Here is a 16499-nt window from a genome sequence, read left to right as displayed (position 1 = left end):
CATCGTCACAAGGTGGGGTGAAGGAGGACCTGTTTTGCTAAAATTCTTCTACCTGAAAATACTTTAACAAAAACATCATATTGTCAGGTGCTGTTAGAGCTCACCTGGTTGAATAGGTGACCCCCGTATGTCAGGGACTATTGCAGGGTTTGAGTTTACCCCCAGAACATTTCCTGCATGTCATTCTGTTGACTCTCTCATTACTTTCCTGTTTAGCCTTTTAAATTACTCTGTGTAATAAAGGCTGAGACACATAAAGTTAAAATAAATAAAGGGATTAGATCACCAGAAGAATTGGTGGGGTTTCAGTTGAACATCGATGAGGGGCACACTAAATTTTGCACATTATGATTATTTTTTGTATATGAGCTCATGGTGGAAATTGTTTCATTTACTGACAGGAAAATTCAAAAAATTCAACATATGCAAGCATCCTAATGCAGTGAAGCTCATAAATAGTTATTATTTTTCATACAGGGATACTTCTCTGCCTTTTGCTTGGGAAATTAACCTACATACATGTGCATGTCTCACCTGGTCACCTGGTAAGAAATTAACCGATCAGCTCCTGGACTTTTTAAATCTTTTTTTGCATCATAGGTTTTCTTTTTTATAACCTTTTATGTCATGAATACACTAATCCCTCATCTCTTTTGGAGGAGACATTTAGGAATCATGTTCATCTCATCCATTAATCCAGACTGAAAACAACAAGAAGAGACAACACAATGTGTAAATAAGCAAAGTAGCAATATTTTCAGAGAAAATATCCCAACATCTGCCTGCATATGTATGTTACCAAAATGCTACTGCTGCTGCTGAATGAGATCACAGAACTGTGTGTGTATGTGTGTGCGTGTGTTTGTGGCGAGAATGACTAAGTAAAAAGAGCCGCTCAGAGATGAGTAATGTTATTGTACCTCTGACCAGGAACCAGCTGACACTAAATGAATCCAGGACCTGCCAAAGTTGTGCCAATTTTTGTGCGCATAACTTGCATGGATAAAAAAGAAAATGCGCAAAAAAACTCCGTATTATAACGCATGTGTGACTCTTTTTGCATATCCCCGACATAATAATCTTGGCTTATTTGTGTTTCTAATGTCCTCCAGATTTTCTTAGAGAACAGTAATGAAAGAACGTGGACCTGTTCCTGCTCCCAGCAGACTGGACTCCAGTCCAGGTTTTGGCCTTTACTGGCAAGGCGCAGCAATCTGCAGCATCCCCACACGAAGCCAGCCACACACGCTGTCCGAGAAGCTGCTACGAAGTTACACCAGTAAAGTAAACACAAACATTTATAGAAAGATTATCCCAATTACTAGATAGGAGCGCGCTTTATATAGACACAGCCATGTCCATACATGTATTTAATAAACATGCGCATGCTGTAATGTCTTTACATAACCACCTTTATTGCTGTAAACGAATCTGCCTTTTTCAGAAGGAATGGGGTGAGAAATGGACCATCTCTCGGTTTCGTTGGGTATTCTGGTGCGCATGTTAACTTTGAAGGGAAGGCTGAAGCAGCGTGGTCCTTTTTTTTAAGAAAAACAAAAAGTGAACTTCCTGTTTCGGGGTGGTCCACAGACTGTGGAGAAAGGGAGGGAGAAAGGGAGGGAGGGAGCGAGGGGGAAGGGGGTGCACATTCCCGCATTGGCTGTGCAGCCGACTCCAGGGTGCTTTGCGGGACTCCATAGTCGAACATGGGGTTTAATTTTGTCACCGTTTACGTAAAGCGGCTCTGAAGAACCAAACTATGGAAAAGCGCTCCTGAAGGAGAACAATGTGTCGGTTTCTGTGAACAATTCACTTATCTCCATCCGAGCGCGCTTGGCAGAAAGTAGAGAGAAAAAAGGAGAGACGCGAGGCTTTACTGGAAACTCAGACTTACTTTCACGGTCCTTGGATCCTCAGCGCTCTTCCAAGGACTCTGGGAACCGAGTCAGAAAGTTTCATGCTGAATGTCCCTGCATTAACCTGAGGTAAGCAGTGCCGCTCATTTATGCTCGCTCCTCAAATCACAGCCGATTACTGGTAATTGTTACCGGGCTGAAGATTCTTCATCCTCCGAAAGTTGAGTTTAAGTACTTGAAACTTTTCTTAAAGTGAGAAAATAAATTTCAGTTGTGTCACTAATGGTCATTTAGCAGATGCTGCGTGACTTTTACCTAATTCAGGTTCTATACTTTTAAAGTTTACAGTTTGCCACTCCAAATTTCAGTTTTGGACCTGTTTAATTTCTCTGTTTATCAACCAAAACCGAGTTCAGCATTGGTCCATCTTCACTTGCAAATTGTTTCTTCTGCCTTTTTCTGCCCATTTGTGGAGATGCACGGAGTGGCTCAGAGTTTGGACGTGACATTTTAAAGTTGTGCGTTCATCTCCTGGAGAAGTTCTTCCATGAGAGGTCTGTCCGCCTGCACGGTATACACTCATCCGGCACTGAGGAGGGCGGCAAGGCCACCCGAGAACAGCTGTTTCTTGTAACCTGAAATACTTGAGGTGCCAGTGTCTGCTCCAAATGTGAGGTCCTGCCAGGGCACCCACAAAACAACACCTCACTGTGTGAGGCTTTAGTGGACAAAAAGCTCCTGTACATCTCTTATTAACTGACTTTCACTTCTGTCTTTCTTCTGGGGAAAAAAAGGGGATATGAATTGAATAACCATAATCTGTTGTTAATCTGAGATAGATTATGGATTCTAATCTAATTATCTCTGCGAGAGGCCACTGTAGCTGCTAATGTGAGAAGATTAGGCTGCTGGACTTCATGTAGTGACCCTGCACTGAAGAGCGTCAACACTGGACTCAATGGGAGAGCCAAACACGTATTTATTCCAAAGTGACAGTGAGAAGTGCTAGGCATACAAACTCACAACCTCCCTTAACAGTATTTGCACAGACGCGCTCACATGCACACACAATATATACACTCCAATAACATGTGAGGGGAAGAGAATTATAGAATTATAAATAGATATAAATTACAATGAAATAAATTTACATTTAAAGGTTTATAGGCAGGTCTGGAGGCATTGTGGGATACCTGCTGAGCGTGATAGAAGCGTTTAGCTCAGAAGTCAGTTTTTCTTGTGTCACGCACTCAAGCGACGTTGATATATTTTATTCAATTCCATTTCAGTGAAACTCAGTGCAACATAGATTTAGCTTTTTACAAGTATTCACACTCTACTCAAGGTTGAGTTGGGGGAGAAACTGAGGGGGGAAAGTGCACTTGTCCTTTGGTCACATGTGAAAAGCTCTGCAGGGGAGCTTCCTCACCCTCCCTGGTCTTTATCACGTGTGTTAAGACCAAAAGGCTTCTTAATGGGAATGCTCTTAAACAAATACACCATCCAGGAAGCGACTGTCCTCCTAGAGCCAGACACAGGTGAGGACTGAGCTGGATTATCAGAGCCATATCAGAGCAGTGATAAGTCTCTCTCAAGCTGAATACAATTGGATGTGGTGGCACGAACCGCTTCCATCTTGGTAAAAACGAAGGAAGAAATGTTTGTCACTTTAAATGAAAGACATTTGTTGCATCTGCTTTACATTTGAATAAAACTTTGGACACTGAAACAGCTAAACTTGAATTTTTAAATAGCTGTCTGTGGCATTTATGGTGTGGACAACCTTAAATGTTGGCATTATAAGGCGACTGGTCATGTGATACACATGTAACCAAAAGCAGGCAGCAACAAGTGCTGTGTTTTTGTCCAGATTCCATTTTAGTCCGCTCAGCAAGAAACACGTGTCACGTGATGCCTACAACACCCCCCCATTACACACACACACACACACACACACACACACACACACACACACAATCCTCCTCCTCTCCAATACCCTCCTCCCACCTTCCAGAGAGGGGGGGCGTGAGGTGGAGGAAAAGAGGGGGGAGAAAGACCACCCTCACTGGGATCACAGCCCCTCAATCAGACCCTTTCACACCCTGTGAACCTGAAACAATCAGGGTTTAATAGCAGCTGTCTGTCTGTGCCGGCCCTGGCCTAAACCACGTAGGCTCACAGTGCACGGCCAATCGGGTTCGGCTGCAGAGAGAACAGAGTAGACAGGCATGGGATGCTCCAAAGGACACATAAGCAAAGACACACACAGACTCACAGATAGTCCTTTCTGTCTGTATCCCCTGCTATTCTTTTCTTAACTCCGACTATGCTCCTTTGACTCATGAAGAGGTGGTCTGTTTGATTAGATCTCTGATGACGGGGTCTGGTATTTGAGGCTTATGCTGGTTCTTCAGGTTGTGATTCTTTGTGTGTTTAGACTACAAGAAAACTTCAGTTGAGTTTGTGTGTCACCATTTATCTGCAATTGTTCATTGAGAATGGATACATTTTGGTTGTGATGACATTTTTGGTTATCTTTAAGCCCCCCAAAATAGGAATATTACTACAAGAAGCCTCAAACATGTATGCCAAAAGTCTGTTTTCACCATAAAAAACTGAAGCCTACAGTCAGTTCACACAAAGGATTTTGTAAGATCCCCTCTTCCTAGAATCCGTCAAATGATGCTTAAATGAAGCAGAGGAATGAGGGGGCGGGGAGGGTGGTTGTTACTAAGTAGTGGGCTGACACCAGAGGGCAAAGGCATTAGACACTTAGAAATCTTGAATCACATTAGCCAAAGGGCAGCCATAATAGAAAGGGGAAATGTTGCAGTCATGGGAAATATTCAGAAAATCACTGTTTGTGGTCACTTGGAGCTTTCCCAGCCACTAGAGGATGTACCAGACAAATTGCGTTAGTGGTGATTAAAAATAATAATAATCTGCAGAGATAATCAGTTCAAAGCAGTAGGAAAACGAGACACAGGTTGGCTGGAATTGATATAATTGCTTTGGTGGAGAGATGATGAAAAATTGAAGCCACAGTGGTGAGTTAAGACTGATCCCACAACTGATTTTTATTTTGTAGATGAAACATTTATCTACTAATCAACCAAAACAGTTGACAGATTAATCAGGGATGAGAATAACTGCTAATGGCAGCTGTAATCAAATTTTATAGGTGCAGTCCAGCTGTTTCCTTATTTAAAAAAAAATCAGGAGTGGCTCCAGTGTGGAAACATTGTTGCTTTAGTGGAGCGCAGCAGGAAACTTTAAGAGTAATGTTGGTTCTTTTTTACATTAAATCCTAAGACTGAGCCTGAGGGAATATGTGCATGCATGTGATATTAAGCATGCTGCACGCAGTAAAAGGTGGGGTCGATTCCTTCTCCATCATCCTTTCTTCTTCTTTGAATTAGGGTGGCGGTCTTTTATACATTCATGTGTTTGTGCACATGTGTGCGTTTAAGCGCAGCAAAGTAGGTCGACTGTTAACTATCATCTCATGTGGTCGATATTAGAAATCAAACTGGTGCTAATAGGATCCAGGTGAGACTGTGAATAGCTTTTATATGCACTAACAACCCACATGGATACACACTCATTTCCCACTCGGTTTGCAACAATGGGCGTGTGGTTGGGGGTTTCTTTGAGGGATGGTGGTCGACTGTGGATGAGAAAAGAAAGGAAGAGAAAACCAAATCTGATGTTGTAATTTTGTAACGATTATATTCAGTCGTCCGATCAGATTGGTAAAAGCCAATCAAGCTCCTGTGTGTGAGTAGTGACTATGTAATGAGCTTGTTGTTTACAGATGTGTGTGCGTGTGTGCATGCGGGTTCATTCACAGAGTTTTTGTGCTCTTGCAAGATTATGTACCCGTATGTGTGAGTGTCGATTGCTGCGTGTGTTTCAATGTGTGTGTTCTCAGCCGCTGGTGACTCATGGCAGAAAGCGAAGAGGAGGCGGTGTTTATTATTTCACCAGGTTGCCATAGACACGCAGAGCAGACACGATGCATTCGGGTGCTGCCATCATCAGTGTAATTACGACACAGTTGTCTTATAGTCACCCTCCTCGCTGCCTGCGTCTCGCTGACTTCCACCAATACAAACGGATAAACACCGGTGTTACCCTTACGATTTCAGCGGTGTAGGGTTGCCCTGAGATATCACGCCTGATACGATGAGTTGTTAAAGACCTCTGACTTCCTCAACAGGACGCATGCTTCAGAATTTTCCTTCTTCTTTTTTCTCTTCCTCTCCAACAAGAAGACAGATCGCTCCTCGTTAGCACTTTATGTGGAAGCAGCAACATTTCCAACAGTTCCGTGTGCTGGAACGATCATTTCCAATCCCATTTGGTTAGAGACAGAAGTAGACAGAGTGAGACGAGAAGTTAAGAAGTGCAGAGGCGTACTCGTGTTGCGTGTGTTGTGATGGGTCTTCTGGAGAACAGCTCTGTTATCTAAGATGAGATAACGTCTTAGGATTCCTGGCTTGGCATATGTTCTCAGGAAGCCTGCAGTTGAACCATTTACTCAGCTGTATGTATAAAACACATATATAGCACAAAATATGCGCTTAATCGTGCCGTGCTATGCTGCATTTTTCATGCAGTGAGATGCAGATGCACGTGGATGTCGATAGCAGTGTGTGTCTTGATTTCTTGTTGTTGTTTGTTTGTTTTTTGATCACACGTCACAGTGCACGGTAGTGTGCACAATATAAACATTTATCACAGTCAGTGCTTCAGAGTTAATGGGAAATTTTTCAGCTTTTTTATATTGAAGTGCATGATTTAAGAAAATGTTATAAAGATAACAAGATAAGATTTAGGCCTAGTATTTACTTTAAAATACTCGCAGTTACTGCAACACTTCTGTTAGTTCCCCCCGATACCCAGCCACGGTGTAGAGGAGCATCTGTGTGTTTTAATCACATTTCTCGGAGATAAGAACTTTGTGTGCCAAGTCTGCCAATCCGAAATGAAGCTAAGCAGATTGTGCAGATCTACTTACCCATTTGTATACATTTTTTTTCTGAATGACCTCAGTGTCAGTGTGTTCCAGGTTTATAGGGGTACAAAACAAATTTAAAACAATGAATGGCCTAAACCACATATCATTGTGGCTTTGTACTGCATGTTTATGAGAGGAGTGGTGTGGTCAGTCGGACCCACAAAGAGAAAGATACAGATTCTTTCTCTTTGTGTGTGTGTGTGTGTGTGTGTGTGTGTGTGTCTTCTTTTGTTACTTCCCTTCCAAATATTCAATTTCTTTCTAAATAAATCTTACTCCTTGTCTGCTTGCCTTGTCTTTTCTTACTTTCTCATTCTTTCCCGGCTGCTCAGCCTCTTACGTCTATTTCTATTCCTGCTTCGCTGCTCTTTAACTACAGCAAGTGTGATTTGTGAGAAGCTACAGTGGCCAGCCAATGCCACGTTAACCAGATTGGATGCTATAACAGGAAATCTGTCCGCATTCACGGACATAGTATAGTGACGCACGCATAACTTGCTACCACTGCGAGCCAAATGCGAGGAACACTGCCAGTGATACACTGACACGAATCTGCTGCGGGTTACTTCACCCGCGGTCATACGGCCTCATTTTTACTACAGCACACCTGACATGATGTTCAGTCCGCAGAGCGCTTTGATCAGACTTCATGCTCCGTATGGAAAGTTGGCCTCTCACAGATGATTCAAACAGAAATCTCCACCTTCATTTTAATTTACAAGTCACATCTGTTGATTGCTTTCCTAGCAGGAACAGGATGATAAATCTGCCTACAAAGAGAAGCATCTGCAACCAAACCAAACCCATTCGAGCTGGAAAGCACGGCAGCGTAGGATTAACAAAAGCGATGCGTGTGCTTGTTTTGTCGGGTTTCTGACGCCTTAAACTGAAGCGACCGAACGGTTTCTTCTTCTGCAGCATCAAGTATTGTTTACAGTTATGTCCCCTGTGGTCTGCTGACATAAAACATAACTGGCCTACTTTGTTGCTATTGAGAAAACAATCCCCATCAGGAAACAACAAACTAGTGAAAGATTGTGTTTTGTGAGACACAATTAACTTCATTTCAGCAAAATGCATTGTTGTTGTCTCCTTTACAGTAGAGACAAAGAAGAAAAAAACACTTCCCGTGATTTTGGTACATATTTGCAAACTTAATTAAGCCTTTAGGAAAACAATATTGTTGGCAGACGCTGAGAAAGAACTTTCCATTTTCATTAACAGTGGAATTTTCTTTTTTGGGGGGAAGTGAAAGAAGGGAGAAAGAGAGTAAAGGGTGAAGGAGTAAAATATTTCATAGTGGCTGTGGAGTAGTTGGAGTGAGAGAGAGGGAGAGAGATGCAGATTGTTTTAAATCCGCAGCGAGTCAGGCTCTCAAATTTATGCCCATGGGCTGCTTCTTGGGTGGGCTGCAGGGAGGGCGGTGCACTAGATGGAGCAGGGGAAAGTTGCCGACTCCAGACTGTTCGCCTTGCTCTGAAGCTTTTCCTGCTGGAACACATTTACAACTCAACCGTCCTGACTGGCTGACTGAGTGCCTGGCCCTGCCCTAACTGACTGAACTACAGGGACTGATTTTTCTGAAGCTTATTGAGCAACCGCGGTTTTTCAGTGTGTTTGACGGCATTTCTAGCTTTAAGTGACGTCTTTCTTGTTTTCAGTCTTCTCTCGAAGTCTTCAGAAGTGAGAAACGATTACAGTATTTTTGCAGTTCTTGTGCATTTTCTAGATTTATTTTCAAAAATCAAGCTTTAAAAAAATCCCTCACTTCAAACGATTTCCTCCAACAAGTATTTTGTACAAAAGCAATGACAGAAACAATTCACATCTCGGCTTAAGAACTTGGATCAGATAAGGCATAATTCTGGCTCCTCTGTATTTCGTGCCAGCAATGACTGTTTGTTTTGCTCAGCATGGGAAAGATCCGGGCCCATATCTAGCCTACAAATAGATTCCCTGATGTTTAAGATGAGCGAGAGTGGCTCACTTAACAACCAGCTATCGAGCAGTGTTTTTCACTGTAGTGATCCAGGGCTCCATGTAAGCTGCCCCCAGCATCATTTCAACCTTTTAATATACTTAAAAAAGATCTAAAATAAAAGTGAAACTGTAAAACAGTCTAACCGAGTTTTTCCTCATGTCGAGTCCTACTTTTACACTGAAAAACCTGCTCAGTTTCACAAATGTTTGAAAGGTTTTCCTGCCGCAGCACCGGCACAGGACTGAATGCACAGCAAGGGGATTACATCAGGAGCATGTAAATCAGCTCGCAGCACAGCTAACGTCTAAACTTTAGATATAGAAAATGGTGTTTTTTTCAACACGATAATGTGCTGACACTCACAAGCTTAATGATACATGTGTATATATATATATATATATATATATATATATATATATATATATATACACACACACACACTGCCACCATACAAGGCCAGAAGCAAATTGTTGCTGTGGTATCAAAAAGTATTTAAAATGTTGTCTAAACTAAAACGTTTAAGTTAAGAAAGAGAATTAAACTTCAGTTAAAGCATTTAAAAAAAGCTACGTCTGAAAAAGAGAGAGGCTTATGTGGGCACCTCTTCTGCCTGTGTGTCTGGCTGCTTTGCCAGCTAATTCACTCTGAAGGTATTATGGTTATTTGAGGGCTTGTAAACCATTAAGTCTTTATTTACAAGAGAAAGAAAAGAGGGTCTGGGTTAGTGCGTGGGGGCGAGCTAGGTCTTGGTACAGGCACTGACCCCACCATAAGTGATCAGAACAACTGCGTTTCTCAACTAGCGGGCCCGTGGGACATCTGGTCCTGCTCACAGCAAACTGCAGACCACTCCTCACTTACGTAATTGAGCCCATTAATTACGCAGGGACGGCCTTCATTTCCTTGTAGCCAATAACTAATAGAAAGAGAGCCAGTAAAGAAGAACTCTTAAGACATATATGATTTTAGGGGATGTGGTGAAACATGAAACAAGGCCTCCCAAGGTTAACAGTCCACAGGCTGTGCTGCAGCGTTGTGTGGAGCAGGCCTGTCACAATAATCACTTTAGTTTGGACCGTAAGCTGTCCCAGAAATAATTGCAGGAATTTCTCTTTGTGCCATTTCCACAAACATTTAATGGCCTACAGGACTTGTAGTTCTTCTTCTTAATAAATACCTGACATTGGAGTTGAATATGGATAAATATCCTCAGTCAATGGATTCTAAATAAGAGAAAAGCGCAAAACCAAAACAATAATAAAAAGGACTCTCAGACTCCCTGTTTACAGAGTCATTTGATTGTTTGCTCTAATGGGATTTCCTCTTTTATATGACTTAACCCAAAGTCTCTGTAAAAGAATGTTTTGCTACTTGGCAGCCATCTTGGCGTCACCTCAAGGCAGCCGTTTTGAGTCAACAAGATCGTGCACCTATCAAAGTGGACGGGGAGGGGGGCTTATGCTTTAATTTACATTTCCAGCCAGACATAAAAAAATTAAAGACTCAAAAAGTTTGGTGAATTTACCATAAATTAAGGTTTAAAAACAGTTTATCCTCTTTAGTTCAACACTACGTTGCAAGTTTCACAACAGCACCGCTATAACGGCTGCAGTAGACCAAGAAACATTTACCCACATCTTTAATCTTTAAGTAGATTTGCCCGTCACCCCACCTCAGCTGGTGTCAAGTGTTATTGTGGCAACACGATTGGCTCATATTTTGTTAGGAAGCAGATGATTGGCTCTTGGTGGGAGTGGTGAGACAGCCATTAACTTTGGCATTACAAAAGTCTCCACTACTTTTCTGTTCGGGGTTCTTTGAAATGTTCTCACACTGTAGCTCTGGACTGTGGGTTTAAAATCAACACCATTAGGACTAATTATTCAGAACCTTCTGGGTGTGATTATACAGTCATTAGGGAGGAAAAGAACCAGGTATTAGACTGAAGTAGCATCTCCATTTCATATGGCTCACTTTCTGTGTGTGTCTGAGTGAAACTCTGACCCAAAGACCACATGAAATAATGGAAGAAGCCAACTAAAAACGTCACGTCTGAAAGAAAACATCGGCTCATCCTGCTAAGGTGCTTTGAAAACACTTTCTCACATACTGGTTGTTGTGGAATTTCAAAGTAAAGCTTGAGACGAGTGATGGTGCAACACAGCTGTCAGTAAAACTGTGCTCTGAAGTTACATCTTGTGGTGGAGTTTGTTGTTTCTTGAGCACCAGTAGCCACTGTTGTTGGCCACACACAAAGCTCCCTGCAGGCCATTTTTCTTGGAGAGGACCTGGAGTAGATGGCACACCTACATGTTGTGACTGGATGGATGCAGGTGTGATGCCTGTGGTTTCACATCATCTCCTGAGGAGAGCTGCTGTTAAGGTGGAATGGAAATTTGAGTGTAATTACAGAAAACGTAAACCACAGCTTAAAAACAATGGAAACAAACCATTAACTACGACTACTTATTGTCTGCTGTTCTGATTTGATACACTATATTTGATATGTCTGGAGCTCAGGATGCAAATTGTGCAGTCCCGGGCTTCCCATGCCGTGAACTGACCTGCCGCTGCACTCAGCGTGAAACAAATGTTGGAATGACAATGTGACTGTCACAGCTGTTGTTGTTTCAGGTCTGTAGCTGTTGTCCTCTCATCCTCCTCTTCTTGTTCTCATCAATGTCTTTTCACTGTCTTTATGCCAGAGGGGTGGTGCAGTGGGGTTAGCCTGTGGGACCGGAGCTGCCACAGTATTGCACCTGCTAGCAGAAGTTTGAGGAGAGCGTGAGACAACGGAAGAGTAGCTGGGGGGTGAGACACTGTCTTTCTGTCATTGTTGGGCAGAAGCAGAGAGAGGGCACGGTACAGTGAAAGGAAGAGGCTGTGAGACTGCGCTTCTTGGTCTTTGGGCTGCGGGGGGAATCGCAGTACCATGCTGGGCATTTATGTCGGGCTTATGGGACCGGGCTCAGATGAATACACAGAGAGTCAACAGGGATCCACGCTCACTTTTCTGTTCTCACCCCACGTACAACGCTGTGGATTCTCACTGTGATAGTCTGGCAACCTGTGGTTCCCAGCTTTTCACCCAGTGCATGCATGAAACACTGCAGCCCCCTTCCATACAGAATGAATGAAAAATACTGCCAAGGTGTTTAGATCTTTTTTTCCAGATATCTTTATGCACGTCACAATGTGTCTGTGTGTGCGCGCATTTTTAAATCCTCTTTTCTAGATAAATTTGCTTACACAGACATGCTTTTTTCTTCTTATGACGTTATTAGTAAAATCAATTTTAAATAAAGGCAATTTTAAATAACACTGACAGTTTTATTAAAGATGTTTCTTTAATAGTCCTCGTTAAAGTAAGTGGTCTTGTAGTAAAATGAAAGTGGAGCGCACACCTGACGTTTGAGCGTAATCATTTGGTGTTAGCTGCATTTTGCTTTCTTGAGCTTGTAAGATTACCATATATAAGATTAGCTTCTCTAACATGAACGTCTCCTCTGTTATTTTGATTAAGGTTTAGATAAGTTGTGTATAAAGCATAGTTCCACGTAGTTTACAGTCTGTGCTGATCCTCTAATCCCTTTTCTTTATAATCTGATAAAGAATATTTCTGAATTAACATATTGCCGTGCACTCTCACTGCAGGCCTAATCTGATGACTAAGCAGCAGCAGGCTGTGACTTTGTTGGACTTTCCCGTCTGCTGCAGTTAAACCTTTTGCTTTGTCATTTCTATTCAGGACAGGTCAGGCAGTTGTTCCTCTGGAGCCCGTTTATTGGCCCTTATTTGCTGGCACCTGTACTCCGTTTAAAGCTCGGGCCAGCTGACAGACCGACAGATGCACGGTCGTCTGTGTGTTCTCGGTGTCGTAAGGGCAGCATTTCATTTGGGATACGAAAGGGAATTTGTTATGCTGTAGGGAACAGTCGGTGGATGTTCAAAGTTTCAAACAACAAAAACCCACAGGATCCCATTCAAAGGCATTATTTATCGACTCTTGTCTTCGCACGCAGCTGTGCAGCAGAAATGTGGTGAGCACTTGTGCGTTCGGTTTTGTGTATGTGCGAATGTTAGGTGCTGTGTGCACATGCCTGGGCTTACTGGGCTTACAGAGTGGGCGAAGGGTCCCAGATGTGGATGTTGTGCAAGGAAGGAAGTTGTTGGTGATTAGGTGAACTTTTGGGTGCACTGTTTTTATCAGATGCTAAGAGTCAGTCAGTTCAGACTTTGAACTCCTGAGCTTTGTGTGAAACATTTCATTCAACAACAAGCAAGCCTTCGTGAAAGTACTCTGTATAGCAGCTGCTGAGAGGACAAGGGATAACTCTGAGATCGTGTCAGCAAAGTCACCCTTAAATATCAGTGACGCTGCAAAATTTGACATTTGTATAATCCAGCAAAGGTGCATTGTGTTGCTTGTAAGCTTGACTTTTTATTTTTAGGGGCGAGAATATGCTCCTTCCCCTTTCAGAATACCAAATTGTTGCCTAATAACCAGAATCAACATTTAACAATGACTGAATTGTACTGAAATCAACAGGTCAAAACAATTCTAGAAAACCGGAGAAATGGGAATTGAGCTGGTAAAGATGGGACAACACTCTTTGCAGCTGCCATCTTTGGGGGTATTTATTATTTTGTGGTCAACAAAGTCACAGGTTGTGAAAAAAATAATTGAAATGGAAAAGAGACTTTGTTTACTTGGAAACGGGGTTACAGTTAGGAATCTGTGGTTTTAACACTGGAAAGAGAACAAATACAGAAAACAGCTAAAGTAAAACTATGACCTCTTCACTGTGTCAGAGTAATTCAGCTTAACCTTTTCTCAAACTTTTCTTGAAGTCCTGGATGGGTCCACTTTTCCACCCTCATTTCAGATCAGATTTTTTTCATCCCTCAAAGATTTGCTTCGAAGTAATGCAGCACTTTTTGTTTTCGCCTTGTATCTCAGTTCCTTGCAATCATAATCAAGTTACTTAACAACTCACCCCAACAAATCAGTGTTATAATTACAAAAGAACTGACATGTTCCAGTAAATGGTGAGCCGAATCCTTGCGGCTGCTCCCCGTCTTCCTCCTTCCCGCGTCTTGTGTGTCCCAGCTCACACTCCAGCTTCCTGTGGGATAGGGCCGAGCCTCGGGGCACAGAGATGTCTGTTTCCAGCCAGCGTGCTCGGTCACACATGCTCCAGCTTGTCAGACTGAGTTTGTGTGAGGGCAATGGGGTGTCAGAGTGAGAGCACGCGCATGTAAGCGCCTATACGTGTGTGTGTCTCTGGTCGTCTCCTTGTGCAAGTGTGTGTTTAGATGTTTCAGAGATACGGGCGCTTTCTCTGTGGGTGGAGGTGACTGTCTAGGACATGATGGAAATTTCAATTAGGAGTTCACTGCAGTCCACGTTCATCTCAGGTTGCCTAAACACAGTTTGTCTTTGTAAGTTTTATTTGTGGGAGAGCAGCGGAAAAAAGTGTCTGAAATTTAAAAGACTGTAAAACATTTACTGTCTCTTGTTGCAATGGAAAATAAACGGTATATATACACAACTTACACACAGGCCTCTTTATTAGCCTGTAACTGGTAATCCCTCGGACTAAGATAAAGATTTTATGCTCACAAAATCCAAGTAATGAGTTAATGTTTTTAAACTTCCTGAAGCCCAAGCTGGCATCTTCAGTTATGCCTGTTTGTCTGCTGACTCCCACAAAATATTGATTTACTGTTTACAAGACAGAAACACAGTAAACATGCACACTGAAGATTCCTGAGCCACCGTTTTTACTTTTTAAATAATGCAAACCAAGAGTCAATCATAAGAATATTTATTTAAGCTTTAATATTTCTTTCTTGTTTTTGGGAGTGTGACTAACACGATATTCTACTGAAAAACAAGTTGTCACATTAACAAATGTCATCAGTCATATTTTATTCACTCTTTTTTAATTTTTTTTATTCTGTAAACGAATCCTGCGGTTTTTCCTCAAACCAAAGTGTTCAGTTCTGTAATTTCACACAGTCAGGCTTTTGGCATGTTTATGTGGGTCCCCTTCATGTCTGATCACTTACTGGCAGTATGTTAGGAGACACTGTGGTGTGCAAACATCAATTCAATGTATGTGTATAACTGTGTAAGCAAAACCGTGTGTCTCTGTGCTGAACACATAGCGTTGCACTTTGCCTCAGTGCTTCTGCCCCTGCTGGTTGGCCATCAGAGAAGACTTGTGGTGTGTCTGAGGTGTGTGGCTTACCACCGTGTCACTGCCTGGAGGGCTCTCGCTGTCTGTTGTCACCTTTGTGCACCGACAGATGCTGTGCTTCCTTTCACAGACTAATCCAGAATAAAGTCGCTGACACGAGCGCATTATCATAAACACTCCAAGTGAAAAACCAACACTGTAAGTAATTTATATTTACTAGTATGGAATTAAACATTTTAATGGCATATGATATATGAAATGGGAACATAAGAGAACCACAGCCAGCTGAAAGTTGAGGCCTTGTTGATGTAAAATTTGTGGTTTCATCTAACTGGAAGTGAATTTTCTCTTTCCTTATGCTTTTATTTAAATGTAAAAGCTTTTTGCTGATAGTTTTATATGGTCCAATATTGCACAGATTTTTCCCCCTTTGTTACATTTCTTCCTTCATACATGTGCTGATGGTGCTGCACCAAAAACCTTGTGAATGCTTTGATTGCTAGCAGATTTCCACGATTGCACGTAGTTTTCACGGAAAATAACGACTTGTCTGCAAACACTTGCAAACTGCCGCCTGATTTGTAGCAAAACCTAGAAAAAGTGCAACAGTTTGTGTCACGCTCTTGAGTTTCACTACCACTTGTCAAGCGGTTGATGAGTCACCATCCATCTATCCAAACTGTGGGTTACCGTGGAAATCTCCTAGCGGCCAGTTGCAACAAGGTTTTTAGTGCAGCACTTTCTTTGTACCCAGTGACTGCCAGCTATAGTAAGCAAGCACCCACCAAATGGTCGGGCAATACACATTTTTCTTTAGCAAGTGGTGGTTGGCAGTGGGGTCCCCGGCCTATGTGACTGGGCCAAAGCTGTTTTAATGTGTGCGCTGCAGCCTCAAAATTATGTAGATGTCTCCTGACAGAGCTGCGTGTGAAGGCAAATGTCTGCCACAGTAAGATCGGACAGTAAAGGATCTTTTACTGACCACCTCCTTAGTACACGCAGCTCCGATATGCACTCTCTATGCCATCCTGAACGGTGGTTTAGGGAGTGAAGATGCTGTCTGGTGCAAAATGTTAGAACTCTGGAAAATTGGTCTGAGGTTAACTTGTGAAAATGGCTTCAGATATTCACAGTTATAACCATGGAGCTCTGGTTGTATTTTACTATATGCTGTCGCAGACTTGTGCTATGATGGAAATCTTAAGAAACTGTCACTATGTCTGATCAAGGGAAAGTGCTCTGTGATAAAAGTAACTAAAGTTTAGTTTTAACACTGTGAAGACATTTTTTTTTCTACTAGTTCTACTTAATAGCATCTTGAGTGTGTAAGGAATTGGATATTTGATATTGGCCAATTTAGAGGAAATGATTGCAAGAATATTGTGTTTCTGTGAGATAAGCAAGAAGCAGAGCTGCATAATCCCAGTGTATATATAAAC

General features: G+C 42.2%; 1 protein-coding gene across 2 annotated transcripts in view; it reads left to right on the top strand.

Moving 5' to 3' along the window:
- Positions 1-1606: 1606 nt before the first annotated feature.
- Positions 1607-16499, top strand: part of gli1 (GLI family zinc finger 1) — a 52804-nt gene continuing 37911 nt past the window's right edge. For both annotated transcript variants that reach the window (XM_026166789.2, XM_026166788.2), the window contains exon 1: positions 1607-1985. The gene's annotated coding sequence lies outside the window, so the exon portion shown is untranslated. The remainder of the gene's footprint in view (positions 1986-16499) is intronic.

Source organism: Astatotilapia calliptera, chromosome 5 (assembly GCF_964374335.1).
Source record: "Astatotilapia calliptera chromosome 5, fAstCal68.1, whole genome shotgun sequence".
NCBI classification, from domain to species: domain Eukaryota; kingdom Metazoa; phylum Chordata; class Actinopteri; order Cichliformes; family Cichlidae; genus Astatotilapia; species Astatotilapia calliptera.
Note: the sequence above shows the minus strand (reverse complement) of the source record. Positions and strands in the feature narration are given on the sequence as shown.